We start from the raw sequence: 23648 nt of genomic DNA, 5'->3' as shown, positions 1-23648 counted from the left end.
AAGCTCCTTAAAACGCTGCCTGGGAAGGAGGAGGGGTGGAATATGGTCCATGCATGGTGTATGAAAATAGAACAATGAAACCTGTTGAAATTGTTCTAAGAAGTGGGGAATGAGACAGAATGAGGGAAGGGTGAATCTAATTAAAATACATTGTAAGTACATATGTAAATGTCACAGAACCTCCCCTACAACTTGATATGTGCTAAAAAACAACAACAAAAAACACTGCCCAACTTGTTTCCAGGGATCTCAGTGTGGAAAGGAGGTTGGGATGTGAATCCACATTTTCCCCAGGAGAAAATCACCACTGCTAGCAAAATAGGTCCTCTAGGAGCAAAGAGAGAGAGTGGGCTAGCAAAAGACATAACTGGCCTGGAAGAAGACTGTTGTCCTCTACCAAGAACAGCAGCCCTGCGATCAGGTCCTGACACCATGCTGGGCTGTCTTTGGAGCCCTCTAGAAAGAACCATTCCACTTTCCCACTCGCCTTAGAGAAAAGGTGAGGTCACTCATTGCCAGGGACCAGGAAAGGACCTTCATCACTGCCATTGTGAGTGAGGTTAAGCCTTCCAGAGAAACCTCAGCCCAAATTTGTTTCATAGCAGAATGTTAGGTTTTAACAAGTCTGAATGGTCCCAGAATCCATGCAGGTCTGAGCCCACCTGGTTCTGCCATCACCCCATAGGAAATGCTAGATTTTTCCTAAAGCAGCAGATCCCCTCTGACTATGCTTATATCACACAGGACCCCCATTTAGCCACCTGGACATAAACCCTGGCCACCCTCCTTTTCCCTTCACTCACCAGAAGACCACCAGACCACTGTGTCCCACAGCTAGCCACCCCACTGACCTCAGCTCCTCACCAGCCTCCTGCTCCAGCCCCGCCCCTCCTAATTCTTCCCATGAACAGCCAGGTGCATCCATAGCACAAAGACCCCACTACATTGTCCTATCTATGAAACTGACTGACTTACCAACATGCTTAGAAAACAAATCAAGGGCCTAGTGAGGCGCTGGAGGCTCATGCCTGTAATCCTAGCTACTCAGGAGGCAGAGATCAGGAGGACTGTGGTTCAAAGCCAGCCCAGACAAACAGTTGATGCAACCCTATCTTGAAAATACCTAACACAAAAAGGGCTGGAGTGGCTCAAGCCCTGGTACCACATTTTTTTTTTTTAAAAAAGGCCATTAGTCCAGGTACAAATGAGATCCTTTTGTCTTTTTTTTTTTTATTATTCATATGTGCATACAAGGCTTGGGTCATTTCTCCCCCCCTGCCCCCACCCCCTCCCTTACCACCCACTTCGCCCCCTCCCGCTCCCCCCCTCAATACCCAGCAGAAACTATTTTGCCCTTATTTCTAATTTTGTTGTAGAGAGAGTATAAGCAATAATAGGAAGGAACAAGGGTTTTTGCTGGTTGAGATAAGGATAGCTGTACAGGGCATTGACTCACATTGATTTCCTGTGCGTGGGTGTTACCTTCTAGGTTAATTCTTTTTGATCTAACCTTTTCTCTAGTACCTGTTCCCCTTTTCCTATTGGCCTCAGTTGTTTTTAAGGTATCTGCTTTACTTTCTCTGCGTTAAGGGCAACAAACGCTAACTAATTTTTTAGGTTTCTTACCTATCCTCACCCCTCCCTTGTGTGCTAAAGCTTTCCTTTTGTCTTGATATAAAAAAATACAAGCATTCTGAGCACCAGGAACTCCTCCTCAGGTATATCAGACCTCCCCTGGAATGCTGCTTCCATGGATGACTTACCTGCTGTGCCCTGCAGGGGGCACTAGGCATCTACCCAGCCATGGCCAGGTCCTACAGCCACAGGCAGCTCCTGAGATATGCTTCCCCAACTGAATTACCTGGCCCTTTATCCTGCCAGGTCAATGATGCTGCACTCAGGCAGCAGTGACCCCAGCAAAGTTGCCCAGGACCAAGGCACTGCCACTTGGTTCCCAGCTCTCTCCACACACTCCCTTGTGCCCAGGTAAGGTGCTTCCTCCTTTCTCCTGGGTCATGAACCCAGATTCCTCCTTTCTTTACAACCCTCCAGGGACCTCTGGCCATTCTCTGCCCTGAACTTTCCACCCCACACTGTTTGTCATTCCCTGCACTGCAGCCAGTGGTCAAGCTGTCCTCAACTCCTCAGCAAACCCTCTCTCCACTCCCTGTGCATCCTTTACTTCTTGGTTCTATTAGGCCTCCCCAAGGCTCCCTGCTCCATGCTTGCTAATTATCTACTTACCTGCAGGCCCAGCTAGACTAAGACCTGCATGAAGACAGCTTGGGCCCTGTTGATCTCTGTCTCTTGAGGCCAGGGCTGGACGTTGAGTCCAGGACACCAGGTGGGCCCAACTCAGAGATGGACCACTTACCATTGGGGAGGATCTGCCAGGACCACCACCCGCTCTCCATCTCTACTTGTGATTGGAAGCTCTGGAGTTCCGCTCAGTTTCCTTGGTAACAAACAAAACAGCAAGGGAAACCCAGGGAGGCCAGAACCCTAAGGGCATATGTAACCCTTCATTTTAATTATTTAGAAGGAGGTGTTGCTCAGTGCTAGAGGGCTTTCACAGCATGCTCAAAGTCCTGGGTTTGATCCCCAGCACCAAAACCAAACAAGAATTTAAATTAAAAGTCTACTGGGGGGAAGACAGGAATCTAGAACTTCCACAAAATAAAGAGTGTGTCTTAATATGCAGGTATGGGAAAGGAGGAACTGTAGAATTGAAATCAAATGACAGGAAAAAAACACTTTCCAAAAGAGAAAGCATGGCTCATAAATGACCTTACAGTCATTAAACTCATACAGCTAAAATATATAAGCAGTCAGATCAAACTAGTCTGACAAATTTTCAGCATTTCCATCCATTTACCCATCCACCTCCCCCTCTGAGATGAGGAATTTCGTATAAAAGGATGCAATTCTCTGAGAAATGTGAATGTCAGGAAAACAGATGGTTGGAAGGCTAGATTAAAATTTGACAATTTCACTTAACTAGGCATAGAAATCAAATATTTTCTTAAAGTGCTTACCAAATCTCATTTGCAGTTAGAGTTTAAGCTATAAATAAGTGGTCCTAATTTACATAGAAAAAAAAGAAAAATTGGCAGAATTTACACCTCTTTGATAGTTTATCACTGATCAACATGTTGAGTTCCAATGGTTTATTTTTGGGGGTTTTTTGGAGATGGTGTCAGGTTAGGTAGTCAAGGCTGGTCTCAAACTTAGGTTCCTCTGCCTCCACCTCCCAAAAGAGCAAGATTTTTTTAAAGGACTAACTGTAGATGATTAAGAACTGAATGTATTCATCCCATAGATGTTTAAATTCTAGGAACTGGGAAGACATAGTAAACAAAAAGGGCAATTTTCTAAGTACGAAGATAGTAAATAAATAATTTCATACAGTGACTCATGTAAAATTAAGGAGAACATGGTAATAAAATGAAGGCATAGGGAAGGTCTTTCTGAGAAGGTAACATTTTGAGGTGTGCTGGTTAAATTCATTCAAAGGTCCTCTGTATATTGCCCAAGCTCCAGAAGTTACTGGGCAATACTGGTTCAAAATAGCAGGACATCACTTGTATGGTTCAGGTAATCCTCTAGACTCTTGTACCAAATGCTGAAAGATTTTTAATGAGGTAAAATGAGCTATGTATATTTTCCCAACAAGGTATTTTAATATGGAACAATTAAGTCCATGTAGTTTTTAAAGGTGAAAAATGTATATCTTATCAGTCAATGAGTCAATCATTTGTGGAAGTTTCGTTTCTACACTAGCAAATTACTCCAAATGAGTACAAGAAGTACTCTCAAGCCTTCTATATAGGACTGAATACACTAAGGACTAATGGCTGTCTACAGTGGGCAGGAGAAAAGTACTTCCAGGTACCGTCAGAAGAAAGTTTCTAAATACAGTAAACTTGTGTGCTTTCATCTTGGGAAAAAATTACTTCATGGGTAATTATAGATATTCATAGCAAGGGAAGAACATTATTGCTTGCATAAGAGATACTTATTTTAGTATTCCCTAATCATGTAATAGCTTCCTTTCTGTAGTCTCAGTCTTATATTTGAAAGGTACAGAGAAAATCAAATTTACTTATCATTCATGACATTTCCTCTGCATTGCAGCCTAATGCTAAAATGACAGAATCAAAGAACACTTAAGTGATACAAGTTTATACTGAAATAGGACACAACTATACTTAATTTTACATGTTTTTGACATCAGTATCAGTTTATCTCTTTTTTCCTCTTGCTTAGTACTATCTCTCCTTACAGAGAAGCTGGGAAGTCTTAAAGGCAGCCTTTTAAGTTTAGGGAATCAGCAAGAAAGAAATGTGAGAAAGCCAATAATTGTTATCTACTCATTAACTCTATGCTACATGAATGTAGTTATTGAGTTAAAATACTAGACATAAATCTTGCATTCTCAAGAATAGAAGATTGAGTCTTCCTACCTCAAAAAGTTACGGTCTCTGTGCACCTGTCTCTAAAATCACCCTCCGGAAAACATAAAAGGTCAACTTTTCACTAAACCATTTTCTGGTTACCAGATATAGGAAACATGGCAATAAAACCAGAATCTTGCTCCTTTAATCAATTAAACATTAAAATTTCATTTTAATGATAAATCTTAGAACATTCAGTCCACTTATATGGACTCAGGGTACCTCAGTTTTTAAAACTCTTAAACCAACTATTATTGTTATATAGTAAGGAGATGGCAGTAGTTTAAAGCACCAGAAAACAAAAACATTGATTTATTCAACAAATATTTCTTAAGTCCCTCCTAGGTTCCAGACATTGGGAATATGGTGGTATACCAGAGTCCCTAGTCTTGGGAATTTAGTTCTTACTAAGAAGGAAAAATACAGTACACTGTGATAGATGCTACAAAGTAGACAACTCTAGAAAGGTCTTGATTGAATTAAGTTAGGATGGTCTATGTTGCACATGATAGAAAACCCAAACAACACTAGCCAATAAGTATGGCAGTTCAAGACAAAGAGTTTGGGTCACTGACACAGATGGTTGCTAAAGCCATGGGCAGATGAGATCGCCCAGGGGAGATGTATAGAAGAGGACCTGGATCAGAACCACAGGAAATATGAAAACTTAAAGACTGAGCAGAGAAAAGAAAGACTTCAGAAGAAATGGAAGAGAGAGTGCCAAAGATGAGATGATAGCTTAGAAAGTAAACTTCCAGAGAGGTCATTCCTTACTGGAGGCTTTCAGGAAGAGAGTACGATACCAGTTTCCCATTAGCTGGGAGAAACTGAACAAGATGGAAACTGAAAACTAAATAAATATCAACAGAGGTTGCTGGAAGCCTTGAGAACAGTGTCAGTGGAGAACAAAAGTTAAAGCCAGACACCACACACATCATTCTCTCTCTCTCTCTCTCTCTTTCTCTGTCTCTCTCATGTTGGTGGAGAGGTTAGTGAGAAAGCACTTTTCATAGGAAACATGAATGTAAACAAGTGAAAGGTCTGCTAGAAGAACATGTAGAATCAAGGGAAAATTTAAGATGTAAAATGATCAAACGTATCTAAATGCAGGTTAGAAAGCAAGAGTAGAGTAGGACAGTTGAAGACAACTTTATCTGAAAGTCTGGGCATCACAATGTTCATATAAATTCATAAAACTTTATACATAGTATGAGCTAATGAGTCTCTAATTGAACAAACCGTGATGAATTATACCTTGGAAAGGTTGGGAAAAAACCACTCCAGTTAAAAATTTAGGGATGGAATCATGGCTCGAATGGTAGAGGACTTGCCTAGCAAACCCAAGGCCCTGAGTTCAAAACCCCAGTACCACCCTTCAAAAATTTTAAAGTGGAAATGACATTATGCCTTTCATGCATTTTAACTGGATTTAAAAAGAGTATATCTGAGATTATTTTTATGTGGAATAATTTGTGTATGTAATTTTAAATGCTTAAAAATGAAGTTTAATTCGTTACAGAATGAGGTAAAGGGGTCTAGGTGTATGTTTTTGTTTGTTTGTTTTGCTATTTTTTTCCAGTGCTGGAGACTGAATTTGAATCCAGAGCCTTGTGCACACTTGGCAAGTGCTCTACCACTAAGCTACATCACCATGTTTTGTATTTTATTTTGAGACAGGGTCTAAGTTGCCTAGGCTGGCCTGGATGATCCTCCTGCGTACCTGGGATGACACACATGCACTACCACACCTGGCTCGTGGTTAATCACTTGGAAAATTTGATTAGAAACTGTGGTGACCCTCTCTCTAGAAAGAGAGGAACTCCTTTTTTCATGCATTTCTGGGAAGGTTCACTGGAAGACCTCTGAAGCCTGCCCACAGGTTTAATATCATGAGTACAATCTCCTTCAAGGATTTGTTAGAAAGAATCCTCTTTGGACTTCCCATATCTGCTAGCCAGCAGACTTCATCTACTTTTCCTCCTCTTAATCATAATTAAATTAATATCAGGCTGGGCATGGTGGCAACCATGGTGTCCCTGCCATTCAGGAGACACAGGCAGGAGGATCGTGACTTCCAGGCCAGCTGTCAAGACCCTGTTTCAAGAAAAACCAAAACAAAAGGGCTGGGGCATAGCTCAAGTGGTAGAGTCCTTGCCCTGGGTTCAGTCCCCATCACTGAACAAAAAAGAAATGTCTCCCACTCCTCAACCTCGAATGCTGAGTATAACTCCTTATTCCCTCTCATCTTTTCCTGCACTATGGTCTATAAAACATAAATACTGGACTCAAATAGCTTTGCATTCAAATCCTCATTTCTATCACTTTCTAAATTATATCACTATGGCCAACTATTTAACTCTGTAAGCTAGCTGTATTTTCCTAACCAGCAATGTGAAGCTATCAAATGCTTATTTCCTCTAAACCCACCAGGTTCAATCCAAAAATCAGGTATAATTCTTCTTCACAGGAACCTATCACCTAATTAGAAACTTTCAAATAATTTATTCTCATTCTCTCCTTTCTCTCTCGGTTTACAAAGTCCTTGAAGGCAGAAAAGAGACCTTCTATTTCATTTTTTATCCCCTACTGTTTTATCACATCTCTGCTTTTAAAACCACAAGAGTTGCTCACTTAGTTGAGTACTGATTTAGAATATAGGTCTAAATGGCTCCACCATTAATGTTCTCTTCTACATTTTCTCAGAATTTTCCATATTTCACCTCCAAATGAAATCATTGACTCAAAAATAGCCTTGCTAGTGGCTTAAAGCCTTATTAAATAATTTACAAGAATATCTTCATAGGACTTATTTTAAAATAATATTATATAAGCTACTTAACTTCAAATTAATTAATAGATTTTATGATTTTCCTTCATACTGAAGCAGCTGTGAAATGTTGACTCTTATTTACTTTTATGTATAACATTAGTAAAACTCATCAGAGTTAAAATTTCACCAACAGTTATACAGCTGTACTCTGTTCATTGACAACAGAATTACTGTTTTCTTTTTTTCTATTTTAGTGAGGACACTGTCCAGATGCTATGAGTTATATACTATAATGATAATAATGATAATAATAAAAGAAGGTTGTTTGGGAATGAGGTAATAATGTCACTTAGTGGATGATTGACTGTACATATTATGTATTCCTTGCTTCAGCAAATCTTGAGTATAGAGTTTCTTTTAGTCAGACCTGGAATTATGTCTCTCACTCATGTGGTTTCAATTAAGTTCTGCTAAAAATAGTTTGTAACATAGCATTTTCATTTTTAGCACTTCAATTACTTTTAATCCATACAAAGGATAGACTTTGATGGGGAAACAATCAAAGGAAGTTACATAGTACCCTAGTGCTGTCTTTTATAGACAGTAAAGCCATCTATTTTAGTGTATAATCTAATATAAGCTATTTTGTTCTTATTTTACAATACAAATACATGCATTTAAGAAGCATAATGGAAAAGCATTTTCCTTTTTTGTCCCCCATCCCCCAAAACATTTTTTAACTGATTAAAAGCAAATGACAACAACATCAATCGATTTTTCACACAAAGATATATCACAATTGGAGAATTTTTTTAATTTTTAATTTCTATAATTTCAGACAGACATTCTGAATGTATGTACTTTGACTTCACATTCACATCTTCAAAGCAGTGAAAATTCAGTGACAGCTGTTATATCTTGCCATTTGTTTTCATTATGATATCTGGAGAAATATAGATTACTTAATATAGAAACAAGTATCAGTTATTAATTAATATCCAATCCCTGGGGGTCAGAGCTATTGCTGCCTAGGTCACTCTAGTTTTACTCATCAAGACTCAGGAAACAAATCTAGAGACCAGGAAAAAAAAAAAGCTGGCTCACCTCTTCCTGAACATTTTGGGACAGTTCTTTCTGATGATACAAAGAAACCTGCTCAATAGCAATCCAGAGGAAGCCCACAAAGACTTCTTCCTACAATGGCCATTGTAGGCCTCTGCCCTCAGCCTTGTAACCTGAGGAACTGACCCAGCCATGCTTCTCATCCTAGTCCTTCTTAGCTACTATCCAAGCAAAAGCCCCTCACATTCTCCTACCTACTGTTCCTTTGGATTTCCTTACTCTTTGTTGCAGTTGAATCTTAATTCCTTCCCAAATCCAGGCTTACTGGGCCTTTTCCCCCAGGTCTTCTACTAGGAAATCTATGGAATCAGTCTTACCTATTATGCATTGCCACTTTCACATTATGATACATCTTTCCCCGACCTAATCAGCCTATCCAATTGTTCTGAACTTTTATTGCACCTTAGAATTACATGAGACTTTAAAAACCCAACATCTAGATCATACTCCATGCCAATTAGATCAGAATCTTTGGGTGAGGGACCCCAATATCTGACAACCAGGAAAATATGGTATGCAGCTAAGTTTTAAACAAGAGATCTATTTCTTTGCTACTCAAAGTGAAGTCTGGGGACCAGTGACATTGGCATCACCTAGAATATTGTTAGAAATGTAGACTCTTAGGTCCCATTCTAAATCTACTGTATCAAAATCTCCATCTTAACATGATTTTCAAGTAATGTACAAGTACGCTGAAGTTGGGAAAGCCCTTGCTCTCCTACCCTCTATTCCTCCTTGTTGTCTTTACTAACTTCAGACACTGTTCACTTACTAAAAACTTTTGTTCACAGTTGTCCTCTCTATATCAGCTCTGGATAACTTCCTAAGTGGGTACTCAACTATCTAGCCTCACCTTCTCTTCACTTTCTCAACCTTTATAAATATATCCAGGGCTATGACCTTTATTTTCCCACTATGGTCTAGAATGTTCACTCCTGACTTAATGCTAGAGACCCAGGAATCACCTTCCAATCGTCATTCTTGTTCACTACTCTGCACCAGTGCCTGGTTGATCACCAAGTCCTGTCAACTGTACTTTTTTTCTGGTGGTACTGGGGATTGAACTCAGGGCCTTGCACTTGCTAGGCCGGTGCTCCACTACTTGAACCACTATTCCAGACCTTTTTGTGTTGCTTAATTTTGAGATAGGGCCTTGCTTTATACCTGGGCCAGCCTGGACCACAATCTTCCTATTTGTGCTTCCCCATGAAGCTCAGGAGACAGGTGCATGCCACTGTACTCAGCCACTGGTTGAGATGGGGTCTCACAAACTCCCTCTTGTTCCTGCTGGCCTCAAACTGTAATCCTCCCAATCTCTGCCTCCCAAGTATCTAGGGTTGTAGGTGTGAGCCACTCTGCCTGCCTGGCTAATAGTTTTTTGTTTTTATTTTTTTTAGTTTAGACTGGTTCTGAAACTTCAGAATTCTTGAATCAGATTGCTAAGGCAATGACCTGAAAAATTTTAAATTCCTTGGGTGACCAGAGCACCACTCTTTTTGATAGACTAGCTCAGATCTTTATTTAACATTGTTCATGAGGACTTCTACGAAGCTCACACCTGACCTTTCTACTCCCAGCTCATTTCTTTCCATTCACCTCCACACTTCTTTCCAGAATGATTAAATAAAAAGTAAATTTAACCAGAAAAAAATCAAAGTGAGCATGGCATAGGAGGTTCTCCATCGTCTGTGCCCAATTACTGCATATGCCTCAGTTCTCAGAAAGCCCAACCATCCACTCAAGCCAAACATAACTAATTTCAGTTAGTGCTTTAAGCTTTTATTTATGCTGGTCCATCTAGAAGGCCTGTGCTAAGGATATTCCTGTGGGCCTCAGATCATCCTCAGGAAGATTCCCTACCTTCCCTGTGAACACCAACAGAGTCTCACATACATCTCCATTAAGCACATATGCCCACTGGACTTGCTCTGCCTATATGAGGGTATAAACTTTCTGAATAGGGCAACTATGTCATTATCTCAATATCACCAGCCAGTAACTGCATTTCAAACATGGCCTCTATGTTTGATAAATGCTGACGAGTGACCAACTACAGAACGTCACCTTTTCAGTCAATAGCTACATAACACCAAAACAACAGGCTCAAAAGGTCTCCATGTTATCAACTAGTTTGATTTGTTTTTCCCCAAGGAAAATGGCATACTTCATTTATGTATTTGTACTAGGTCACTGTGTCTGTGTCAAAGACTACATACACTTACCTGATAAATTATTCTTGAGATAGCATAACCAAATTTATCATCAAATATAATAACCATTCAACATAGTTGAGACTTTTTCAATTTACTAAAAACTAAGGAACAGTTTTCAAAAGAGAAATGTGGTAGGCTAGACTTAAGGAACTAATCTAACCTCCAGAAGCAAATAATTGCTGCATAATGAGTGATTATATGTCAGCTACACATAGACAGTAATGCCACACAATTCTTTGAAGTAAGAACTATAATTTTACCAACTTTATAGATAGCAAGCTAACATTCAGAGTTTAAGGAATTTGCTCATGTGACTGTTAGGATTTGGATTTAGGGATATACTATTATTAGGTGATTTCTACTACCATCTCTCAAATATACAAGTGCAATTTGTCATATTTCTGTATTATAGTCCAGCCTGCTATCATTCCTAAAGCACAAGCATCTCGGTAAAGATGTATATCTAGTTAAAGGCTAAAAGTTCTCTCCTGGTTCCTAGAAGGCCTAATTCTAGTTCTTACCCAGCTAGTAATTATGAACTTGGGCAAGTCACTTATCAACCTAGTGAGGTCATTTATTACCTTCTCTAGGAGCAAAATAGACTAGCTAATTCTATATTTTTTAAATTTTAGTGCTTATTGGGAATCACTTTGAAAGTTTAATATATTTTCAGATTCCTGTACCTTTCCTTAAGATTATAGTTTACCAGGTCTGTAGTTTATAGTTTACCAGGTCTGTAGTTCTTCTGGTTCTGGTGGTCAGAGCACCACACATTGAGAAGAAGCAAACTAGACATTTTCTGCAGCCTCTGTTATCTCGTGACCACTTTCAGACCCCTACTTGCCATACTATCTCCTATATCACATCTCTTTTGGTTTACTTTCACCATGTTTCTTTAATCAGCATAGTGCAGTTCTGAACAGGGTCCTAAACCATTAAAGTGAGCTCCACCCTGTAGCTCTGATTAGATTACTGCCAAACTAGCTAAAACTTTAAATGCCAGGACTAAAAATAGGCTGTTGCATGTTTAAAATATCATGATCACAAGTTAGCTTGGGGCATTGCTATTTTTACTAAAGGAAAGGCAGGGGTGTTGCTATTTTTACTAAAGGAAAGGCAGAGACAAGTGGCCAGAAGTTGAAAGGGAATTACTTAGGTGAGGAGCCTGCTGTTAGGGTAAGATTCCAGAAAGAAGCCAGGAGGTGGCAGTATTAGCTCAATATTCATCAAAGGGGACTCTGAATTAAGCTAAAAACAACTCAAACCTCCCAACCTCATTTTGACTTTGACATGTTGCACATTTAAGCCCAGAATTTTGACAGCATCTGATGTCATAAATCAATACAACAGGCCAAAAAGATCAAATTTCTAGTTTTTATATTTTTAAACATTTTACTAACTTACCTGTCACACACATGCACATATATAAAGTACAGCTGAGTGTGGTGGCACAGTCTGTAATCCCAGCTACTTGAGAGGTAGAGGCAAGATGATCATGAGTCCAAGCTCAGTCTGGGCAAATCTGGTGAGATCCCATCTAGCTCAAGTGGTAGAGCACTTGCTTTGGAGCACAACAGCCTAGCACTGAAGAAAAAATAAACAGTATACATGCGTGTACATTTTGAAGCTTTGAAGCATCTTTCTAAAAAAGTAACACACTCATGCAACCAGCACCCAGATAATAAATCAGAACATTATCAGCACCACAGATTTCACCCCAATAACTTCTTCACTCCACAAGGGTGTCCGCCGTCATGATTTATGTTACAGTTTAGTTTTGCCTGACTTGTACTACGTTATGCCCTCTTGTAACAGGTAATTAAACTGCTGTTGTTGAAAAGCACTGACTCCTTACTTGGGCCCAGAAAAGCCTGGCATTACTCCTTCATTTTGTATTTGTCTTTGCTCTAAGCCTTTCTCTTTGCTGTCACTTTGCAATCACTTTGGATTCCAGGAAAGACAGAACTGAAAACATTTTCATGACAAAGAACTGAAACTACCTCAAATAGCAGAGCTTCTTCAGGATAACCTGCCAGGAGACAACAACTCTGGATTACAGTTCCGGAATCTCTCTCAGAACAAGAATTTAGATAATGACCAACCAGACATGACCTGTGACATACCTCTGTCCCTCTGCCCCCAGTTCTTTGTCTATTTAAACTTATAGCTCATGTCTGTACCTGAACATGGCTAAAGATGGACTGAGTGCTTGCTTTGTTTCTTCCCATGGTGTGTCCTGGGCTGGGAAATAAATTTTCTTTCTCTGCCCTTCACCATGCCTCTTTATTTGGCATATAGGAGCAAAGTGGCGTACGGAATCCCAGGAGTTTGGGCCTGGGGTCTAAAACTTGACTTTCATTCTTACTCTGTCTGGCATCTTATGTGAAATTCATCCACATGATCCAACATGTAACAATTGCCTGTAACTATGTTGTTCATCCTCCCTGCTACATAGCACTCAAATGAATGGATATATCACAGTTTATTTATGCATTTTACTTGATGCACATATGGATAGTTTCCAGTTTGGGGCTATCATAAACAGGGAATGTTCTAGTATATATCTTTTGATGAACACTATAGATGGGCATATTCCTAGGAGTAGAGCTGCTGGGTCTTTACAGGTCTTCCATCTCAGTGAAATGTCTAGGGGTCCACTGGAATGTCAGATACCTTCTAAAGTAGAGGATTAAGTTGTTGCATCTGGGCCTTCCTAAAACCAAAAGCAGAGGTACAATTGGTAGTGGACTGTTATGGATTTGTAATCAACATACATACATACATGCATGCCCATACATAAATGGGCATGCTACTCCAGCTTATTTACAAAGTGCCCTGAAAACGTGCTAGATTTGACAACGGACCCAGAACAAGAGAAAGATCCACAACAGGTCAAGGCTAGTGTGCAAGATTCTCTGATACTCATATGCCTCAGCAGATCAAGTGGCGTTCCATATGATTGCGAAGCAAAAGGTGACCTAAGACAGATGAGTGAGTATCCCATCCTTCACAGAGAGCACTGTGATTCCTGCATTCTGAGAAGGAGGTGTAAATCTGCACTTCTGCATTCTGAAGAGGAGATACAGGTTCTCATAGATCTGCCATAGGGCTGATGAGCAAAATTATCTAAAGATTGTTTCTCCTCAACCAATAAGGGGCAAACAGACCAGTTCATCTAAGAAAGCCTGCAAATCCACAACCAATGAAAAGAGCCCACCTAACCTTTACCCAAATCCAAAGTTAAAAACCACAGCCTTCACCTGAGCAGCGAGCCATCAGTTTCTGGGCTCCACTCACTTCTCTAGCTGCAGCCTTTCCTTTCTAATAAATCCTACTTCATATACCAGCTTTGGTTCACAAATCAATCAGTGGCCTCTTGAGCCAGTTCCCTGGTCTGTGAAGGCAAGGACCCTCAACACCAGCCTGTAACATTTCACTTTGGCATGTAACAACCTCAGCAGAGGAGGATTTTAAAAATCAAGTAGAAAGGCTAACCAGTCAATATCTCTCCCCAGTAACTTCTTTCAGAACAAGGCTGGGGAATGAGGCTGATGTATCTTCTCTGTTCAGGGCACATAAACAAAGTGGCCATGGTGGCAAGAATGGAAGTGTTGCTGGGGTTCAGCAACAGAGACGTCCACTTACCAAGTGCCCAGTCTGACAGCAGTGTAGACCAACGCTGAGTTCATAATATGCCAGTATTCCTTGGAGTGATCAGTCAGCAGCCTGGTGACAGGTCGATTATATTAGACCACTTCTGTCATAGAAAGGGCCATGTTCTGTTCTCACTAGAATAAGCACTCTGATACAGCTGTCTTCTCTACAAACAATGCTTCTTCTAAAACTACCATACATGAATTTATGGAATGCTTTATCCACTGTCATGGTATTCTACACAATGTTACTTGTGACAAAGAAACAAACTTCGCAGCAAAAGAAATGCCACAACGGGCCAATGTTCAAGGAATTCACTGGTCTTACTGTGTTCTCCAAAATGCTGAAGCCATTGGCCTGATGGAACTGTGGAATGAACTTTCAAAGATTTAGTTATAGCACAATTAGACCACAATAACATGCAGGGCTGGAGCAACATTCTCCAGAAGGCTGTATATGCTCCAATCAGCCAGGAGTCAAGGAGTGGAAATAAAAGTGGCGCTACTCATTATTATCTCTGGTAACCTGTTAGCAAAATTTTTATTTCATGTTTCTGTCTGCTAGCCCAGAGGTCTTAATTCTAAAGGAAAGAATTCTTCCACCAGGAGATACAGATTGGAAGTTAAGATTGCCACACAGGGGGTGGGGGCAGGGAGGAGAAATGACCCAAGCCTTGTTTGCACATATGAATAATAAAAAAATAAATAAATAAATAAACTACTAAAAAAAAAAAAAAAAAAAGATTGCCACACAGCCACTTTGGACTATTCGTGCCTTAGAGTCAACAGGCCAAGATGGAAGTTAAGGTAATATCTATAATAAATAATCTAGACCAACTAGGGGAAATTTGACTACTGCTCCACGATGGCAGTAAGACAAGAGTATGTGTGGAATACAAGAGATTCCTTAGAATCTGTTAATATCACCATGCTCTATGATTGAGATTAATGGGAAACGATCTAAACAGGGCAGGACTACTAATGACTCAGATCCATCAGAAAGGAAGGACTAGGTCGACCACCAAGTAAAGAACCATAGTCATCTGCCGTGTTTGCTAAAGGCAGAGGGCAATGGAATAGATGGCAGGAGAAGGTAGTTACAAATAGCAGCTATGACCATATGACTTGTTAAGTGTTTCCTGTACTATCAATTTATCATAAAACATATGTTGCTAATAGCTAACTCTAATTCCACAGTTTTTAAGTTACAGGACATCAAAGAATAAACATTACCTTTGTACCCTCTTCTGGGGAAAGAGTTATGCAAGACAGCAGTATCACGTTAGGCAGAAGTACGATTTTGTTATCTTTTTTTGTCTGTTACTAGAGATTAAGTTTGGTTCAAGATGTGTAGGTATGCGAAATTGACAAGGTGTGGGTCATGATAGTTAGTTGTATATGACACTTTGGATAGGCTATGTTACATAATTATTCAATCAAATACTAGTCTAAGTGTTGCAGTGAAAGTATTTTGTAAATGTGGTTGATATCTGTAATATTAATAATGTGTGTGGGCCTCATCCAATCAGCTAAAAGGCCTTCAGAGCAAAAGTGAGGTTTCTCTGAAGCAGTTGACCTGCAGACTGCATCATTAGTTTCTGCACAAGAATTTCCAGCCTGCCCTACAGTTTTCAGATTTGCCCAGCTATACCCCACAATCACATAAGTCAATTCCTTAAAATAAACCTCTTTATATACATGTATATATGTATGTATGCTTATAAATATCCATATATGTATACAAATTCATTTATGTGTATGTGACACACATAAACTCTGTGTGTGTGTGTGAGTGTGTGCGTGTGAGTATGTGTGTGAGTGTGTGTGTGTGTGTGAGTGTGTGTGTGGTTTTATGGGCCCAGACAGAACAAATTCACAGAAGAAAGACAAATTCGTTCTCTCCCTCTTCTGGAGCTGACTCTGTCTCTACCTATCTGTCTGTCTATCTTCTATTGGTTCTGTTTCACTGGATAACCCTGACTAATACAATTATATATCAAATGAATTAAGTATTGCAGGAACTTATTTAAAAAGACAGATCTCTGTGGACTTAAACAGTGCTCATGGCAGGCACTGTGGAGGAAATGAGGGCAAAAGTCAAGACTGGACAGCTTGGATAGATTGAAGTTACATAAAATCTATTAAATTTCAGTTGCTGCACTGACCGTTTACTCATGAAAGTTTCCAGAGCTTCACTAAGGAATCATACGTCGAAGTAGTAAAACAACAGTAAATACAACAACAAGCCTCTCTCCCCTAATTTTGAGTTTATAAGCCTTGAAAGAGGTGCTCAACCAATGTTGGAGGAATGTAAAAAATATTTTTATATCTTTAAAAAGAATGCAACTAAAAATGAAACAATGGGAAATTTTAACTTATTAAAAGAGGAAGTATCCTAGATAAATACATTTTAAGTCAAACCCATGAGCTAATTTTTCAAAAGATGAATCACGTGTATTTAAAAAATTTCTTAGGTTCTAAAACCTGACCTGGTTCTACAACTTAACCATTTTCATTTTATGCAAGAACTCTCCAAACACAATTTGTACCCCAATTTCCTATGTACACAGGGATTTACAGTGAAAACACTGTTTAAATAATCCAAAAAAATATACTCTGCATGCATGCTACAGTACCTTAAGTAATATCTTTAGGAGGAGAAAATTTCTTCTTCTTTACAATAATACCTTTACTTTTCATTTGTCTACTTCCTGGTGATGCCCTAATAATACAACAAATTTCTAATGCATTTGAAGGGAACTGAAAAGAAGAAAGCAGTTATTGCACAGTTCTGCCAGGCACTGTATTTTTATGCTGTTTTATTTCAAATGTGAAGCCTTAAGAACCATATTTCATAGATTTTAGTAATAGCAAGCATTTATTAAATTTTAACTCCACTCCAGACACTAATTGGCATAGTTATCAGAGTTTAACATTGGCTCTTCATTCAACAGAGAATTGTAAAATATGTGATATCAATTTTATTGGCATTGGGTTCAGATATTCTCCTGAAATAAATTCTGTTACATATGTTTGTGTGTAAGTAGGTACTGTTGTGTATGTAGGTTCATTCATTTTGAAATCTGAAACTGTCCATCTGTCCATGCTCACCATAATGTGAAGGACTAAGAGAGAGGGAGGAGGGATAGAGAGACAGAGAGAGAGACTTAATTGTAGATCATCTGAATGCATCGCTTTGTCTTTTGTAGGTGTGGTATATATTTTTTTTCTTCTGTATTATCCCATCACAGAAATTTAGAAACAAAGCTGAAGCAACGGTGTAGAGAAGATAAGGGCAAAGTCAGCATGACTATCAGCAATAGAAGTCTCAAGAACAGTTCATCAAAGTACTTCGTGTTTAATTGTGGCTTAGAGTAGAAGCTATCAAATGAACAGAAATAAAAGAGGCAGCTTCCAATTGTGCATGCCTGTGTACTTGTCTCCTAGGCACCATTCAGTGACATTTAAATTATTTTACATTTTCCTTTAAAACAATTTCTACTTATGGAAATTTAAATAGTGCTTTTTCTTATATTGCACCAATGTCTACTCTGAGCTGCTTCATGCTGACTTTAGAATACAAACAACTATGTCATAGATATACCAGCCTTACAAAGTGTCTGAGTTTTCTCAATTCTTATAATTTCAATAATATTCAAGCTGTGGCGGGAATAATATAATACCTATACTTAATCTTTACATTTACAATAGGATCAAAAATAGACTATTCTATAAGGTATTCTTGTTTTCCCAAGACAAAATATAACCTTAAAAAATCTTTAGAAATTACTTTATACTGCCTACCAACTTTTGGAAACAGAAAACATAGTGCCTGGCTCAAAAACAGTCAGTATTTGTAGTATCAATGAATAAATGGATGGATGTACAGGTGAATGAATCCATGACTTTTGATGTTATCAAAAGAGGGCTGTAGAGTCTATGAACAAATGGGATGGCAGTAGTTTTTCTAGGGTCAACTATTTTAGGAAGTATACTATGAGCAGGTGGTCATTCATTTTTTTTTCTTACTATGTGTCCTAGATAAATATTTCCTAATTAGAGATCCTTAGTTTCCACTCAGTGAATTCCTATTTTGACTTTCCTTGCCTTCATTGTGTAAGAAAGGCCTCCAATGACATTCAGCTGCTCTTTGCCCAGAATTTGAGTGCAGAAGCAAACAGCTCACTTAAATGGGTTAGAATGTTTTGCCACACATCGGTCTAGGATGAACAGGGATGGGTCTAATTAGAATGTGCTCTTATAGAAGGGAATTTGATTAGAAATGAGATACTTATAAAGTCTTCATGGAGAATCTGATAAAATTTAAAATTACCATTGTGACACAGGTTACTCCAGAGGCACCTGCACACCCATGTTTATTGCGGCACTATTCACAATAGCCAAGTTATGGAAACAGCCAAGATGCCCCACACTGACGAATGGATTAAGAAAATGTGGTATCTATACACAATGGAATGTTATGCAGCCATGAAGAAGAATGAAATGTTATCATTCGCTGGTAAATGGATGGAATTGGAGAACATCATTCTGAGTGAGGTTAGCCTGGCCCAAAAGACCAAAAATCGTATGTTCTCCCTCATATGTGGACATTAGATCAAGGGCAAACACAACAATGGGATTGGACTATGAGCACATGATAAAAGCGAGAGCACACAAGGGAGGGGTGAGGATAGGTAAGACACCTAAAAAATTAGCTAGCATTTGTTGCCCTCAACGCAGAGAAACTAAAGTAGATACTTAGAAGCAACTGAGGCCAATAGGAAAGGGGAACAGGTACTAGAGAAAAGGTTAGTTCAAGAAGAATTAACCTAGAAGGTAACACACATGCACAGGAAATTAATGTGAGTCAGTGCCCTGTATAGCTATCCTTATCTCAACCAGCAAAAACCCTTGTTCCTTCCTATTATTGCTTATACTCTCTCTACAACAAAATTAGAAATAAGGGCAAAATAGTTTCTGCTGGGTATTGAGGGGGGGGAGACGGGGGGGCAGAGTGGGTGGTAAGGGAGGGGGTGGGGGCAGGGGGGAGAAATGAACCAAGCCTTGTATGCACATATGAATAATAAAAGAAAAAGGAAAAAAAATAGTAACCAAAAGTCTGAATAAATGAATGATATAAAACACTTGTATAAAGACAGTAAAACAATAGAAATTTTAAAAAAAATTTAAATTTACCTGTATTTCATGGATATTCTCTCTGCTCCTTATCCTAGAATATTCCTAATGCTAAGCCATGTGATACAAAGGTACATTAACAAGCATGTAAAAATTAAATTGGTTAACAGAAAATGTATGAAAGGTATTATAAAATGTTAGATTAAAAAATAAAGACAATGGTTAAAGATTTTTAAACTTACTTATTTAACACAAGAAGCAAGCAAGCCATATCATATTATTCCTATTTTACAAAAGAAGAAACTTAGTGTCAGAGAGACTGAGTAACTCACTTAAAAACAGAGCAAGTAATGGTATAATGGAAACTTAAGCACTCCAAAATGAGAAAGAATATACATGATTTATTGAGTTAAAATATAAGTTTAGGAGAGATTCCAAGTTGGTGACTAGAGGGAGGAGACAGAAAGCGTGCTTCCTAATGTAAAATCTTGGAGAGACACTGCAGATACACCTTACAGGAAAAACCACCGAGAAGAGGCAAAACTTTGACTCCTCCACACCCCCAGCCCACGCATAGCATCTCCACTTCATGTTAAATGGAGAAACCAGGAGGGCTCCTGTGCCACCACAAGACACCAGCTCCCACACGGCTTGGGAAGACACAGACCACAAGGTGAGCTAAGCAGAACACAGTACTCCCACAGACAACCCTGGGCCAGATCAGCATAGCCCCCTGGTCACACCAACCCCCACCCAGGGAAAAAAGAAAAAAAACTGAATAATAAGCAATAACAACAAAAAAGACACATAGCAAAGAGGGCAGGGCACCCTGAGTGCCGAAGAGGGGGGGTAGGGGCAACCCCTTACAGAACTGTAAATAAAAAAGCCAGCCGGAGAAGGCAGGAGCGGCAGCACCCACCCAGCAACCAGGAGTGGGAAAGCTTGTAAAAGTGGTGGTGGGAGGAAAACTCCACAGGAGAGGGAGGAAGAACCACTTCTCATGTGAGCTGTAAATAAACATGCCGGCCTGAGAAAGTAGGTGCAGTGTCACCTCCCCCAGTGTGCTTGGAAAGGGGAAAGCTTGTAGCAGTGGCAGTCGTGCCCAGGAGAACTCTAAGTAAACAAAGCCTGTGGGGCCAGATGAGTGCTAATTTCACTCCTGAGATCTGCATAAATAACGCCTCCAGCAACAGCAGGATGAAAGCAGTGGGCAGGCAAGCCACAGCCGCAGATACCATTCACAGAACTGTCTCCAGACTCTTTTTTTTCTCTCCCTACCTTTGATGAGACAACAACCGAACTAAACCTGCATGCTGAAAAACTTACTGAAACTGTATTGCATTTGTACTTGGGACACTCTGTGGGTTTTTTTTGTTTGTTTGTTTGTTTGTTTTCCCCTTTGATGAGACAATGACAGAAATACATCTGAGACACCATCTCCGGGAATGGAGGCTGAGGGACGAACACCAAAATTATTAAGACTGAAACTTTATTGCAATTGAACTTGGAGATTTTTTTTGTTTTTTCTTTTTTGCTTTCAATCTGCTCTCTGTCTCTCTAATGCCTGTTTAGCTTACTGTAGATTAGTACACTATCTCTCCCTGTTTATATCTTTGAAACTTTTATTTGTTTGTTTGTTTTGTTTTTTGCTTATTTGTTTTTTGCTTTTTCTTTACCTTCTTTGCTTTCCCTCTCCTCTCACCCTTCCATTCTAAATATCACCATTGTTATTATTACAAGCTAGAAAATACTTAATTGCACACAGTACAGGGACAATAACAACACCAAGGGCAATGACAGGAAGACAGAAAAAACAGGGAAGCAAGTTTCCCAACAGCAAAAATTAGTACAGGAACCAGAGGGAAATGAAGAAAACAGATACTCAGATCCAGACTCCAACAAAATGAAGATAAACCATGCCAAAGAACCCAATGAAGTCCACAAGAATAATCTAAAAGAAGAAATCCTACAGGTAATCACAGAGAATTTTATAGAGATGATACTGGATATGGTCAAACAAAATGTACAGGAGACACTCAAGAAACTCCAAGACAACAAAAATAGAGAATTTGAGAAAGTACAAGAAGAAATAAAGGAAACCATAGAAGCACTATATAAACACTAAAGTGAATCAAAGAACACGATTAATAAAGAGATAAACAAACTCAGGACAAAAATAGACAACATTAAAGAGGAAAAGCCTCAGGATATGGAAAACCTCAGAAAAAATAACGAAACAGAATTGCAAAACAAAATGGAAGGCCAATCCAGCAGAATAGAACAAACAGAAGACAGAATCTCAGAACTTGAAGATGAACTGGTAATTAAAGGAAAAACCAGAGAACTATTAGTTAAACAACTCAAGACCTGTGAAAAGAAAATGCAAGAACTCACCGACTTCATCAAAAGACCAAACCTGAGAATCATGGGCATTGAAGAAGGAGAAGAGGTGCAAGCAAAGGGGATGCATAATATATTCAACAAAATAATAATAGAAAATTTCCCAAATCTAGAGAAATCTAACCCATACAGATGCAAGAGGACTCCAGAACACAAAACAGACCAGACCAAAATAGAACTACCCCATGACATATTATCATTAAAACAACAAGTACAGAGACCCGAGAAAGAACATTGAAGGCTGTAAGAGAGAAAAAAACAAATAACATACAAAGGTAAACCCATCAAGATCACAGAAGACTTCTAAACAGAAACATTAAAAGCAAGAAGAGCGTGGGGTGAGATCTTCCAGGCACTGAATGAAAATAACTTCAACCCTAGGATACTCTACCCAGCAAAACTATCATTCAAAATGGATGGAACAATAAAAGTCTTCCATGATAAGCAGAAACTAAAACAGTATGTGACCACAAAGCCACCACTACAAAAGATTCTTCAAGGGATTCTGCACACAGAAAGTGAAACCCAACTTAACTGTGAAAAGACAGGCAGCACAAAACTACAGGAAAAGAAAAATCAAGAAAGTAGAGAGTAACATCAAGTTAGGTACACACAATCAAACCTTCAAACAACTAAGACAACTAAATGACAGGAATCACCACATACCTATCACTACTAACATTAATGTTAATGGACTTAATTCCCCCATCAAAAGGCACCGTTTGATGAAATGGATTAAAAAGGATGATCCAACAATTTGGTGCTTACAGGAGACCCATCTCACCAAAAGAAATAAGCATAGGCTTAGGATGAAAGGCTGGAAGAAGATTCACCAAGCCAATGGCCCCCCCAAAAAAGGCAGGAGTAGCAATACTTATCTCTGAGAAAGTAGACTTCAAACCTACATTGATCAAACAAGATAAAGAAGGACATTCCATACTAATAAAAGGGGAAATAGACCAAAAGGAAATAACAATTATCAACCTATATGCACCCAATGTCAATGTACCCAATTTCATCAAACATACCCTGAAAGACCTAAAAGCATATATTAACTCCAACACAATGGTCGTGGGAGACTTTAACACCATATTATTATCAATAGATAAGTCATCCAAACAAAAAATCAATAAAGATATCCAAGATCTAAAATATGCAATAGATCAAATAGATCAAATGTCTACAGAACATTTCATCCAACTTCTACACAATATACATTCTTCTCAGCAGCCCACAGAACTTTCTTTAAAATAGATCATATCCTAGGGCACAGAGCAAGCCTCAGCAAATATAAGAAAATAGAAATTGTACCATGCATTCTATCTGAACACAATGCAATAAAACTCAAACTCAACAACAATAATAAAGACAAAAAACATCCAAACAGCTGGAAACTGAATAACTCATTGCTGAATTAACAATGGGTCACTGATGAAATAAAAGAGGAAATTAAAAAGTTCCTGGAAGTCAATGAAAATGAAAACACAACCTATCAGAATCTATGGGACACAGCAAAGGCAGTCCTGAGAGGAAAGTTTATAGCCATGAGTGCATATATTAAAAAGACTGAAAGATCCCAAATCAATGATCTAATGATACATCTCAAACTCTTAGAAAAACAAGAATAAGCAAATCCCGAAACAAATAGAAGGAGAGAAATAATAAAAATAAGAGATGAAATCAATGAAATAGAAACCAAAAAAAACCATACAAAGAATTAATGAAACAAAAAGTTGGTTCTTTGAAAAAATAAATAAGATCGATAGACCCCTGGCAAACCTGACTGAGATGAAGAGAGAAAAAACCCAAATTAGTAGAATCAGGAATGCAAAAGGGGAGATAACAAACACCATGGAAGGCCAGGAAATCATCAGAGACTAGTACAAGAAACTATATTCAA

The sequence above is a fragment of the Castor canadensis genome, chromosome 16 (assembly GCF_047511655.1).
Source record: "Castor canadensis chromosome 16, mCasCan1.hap1v2, whole genome shotgun sequence".
NCBI lineage: Eukaryota > Metazoa > Chordata > Mammalia > Rodentia > Castoridae > Castor > Castor canadensis.
Note: the sequence above shows the minus strand (reverse complement) of the source record.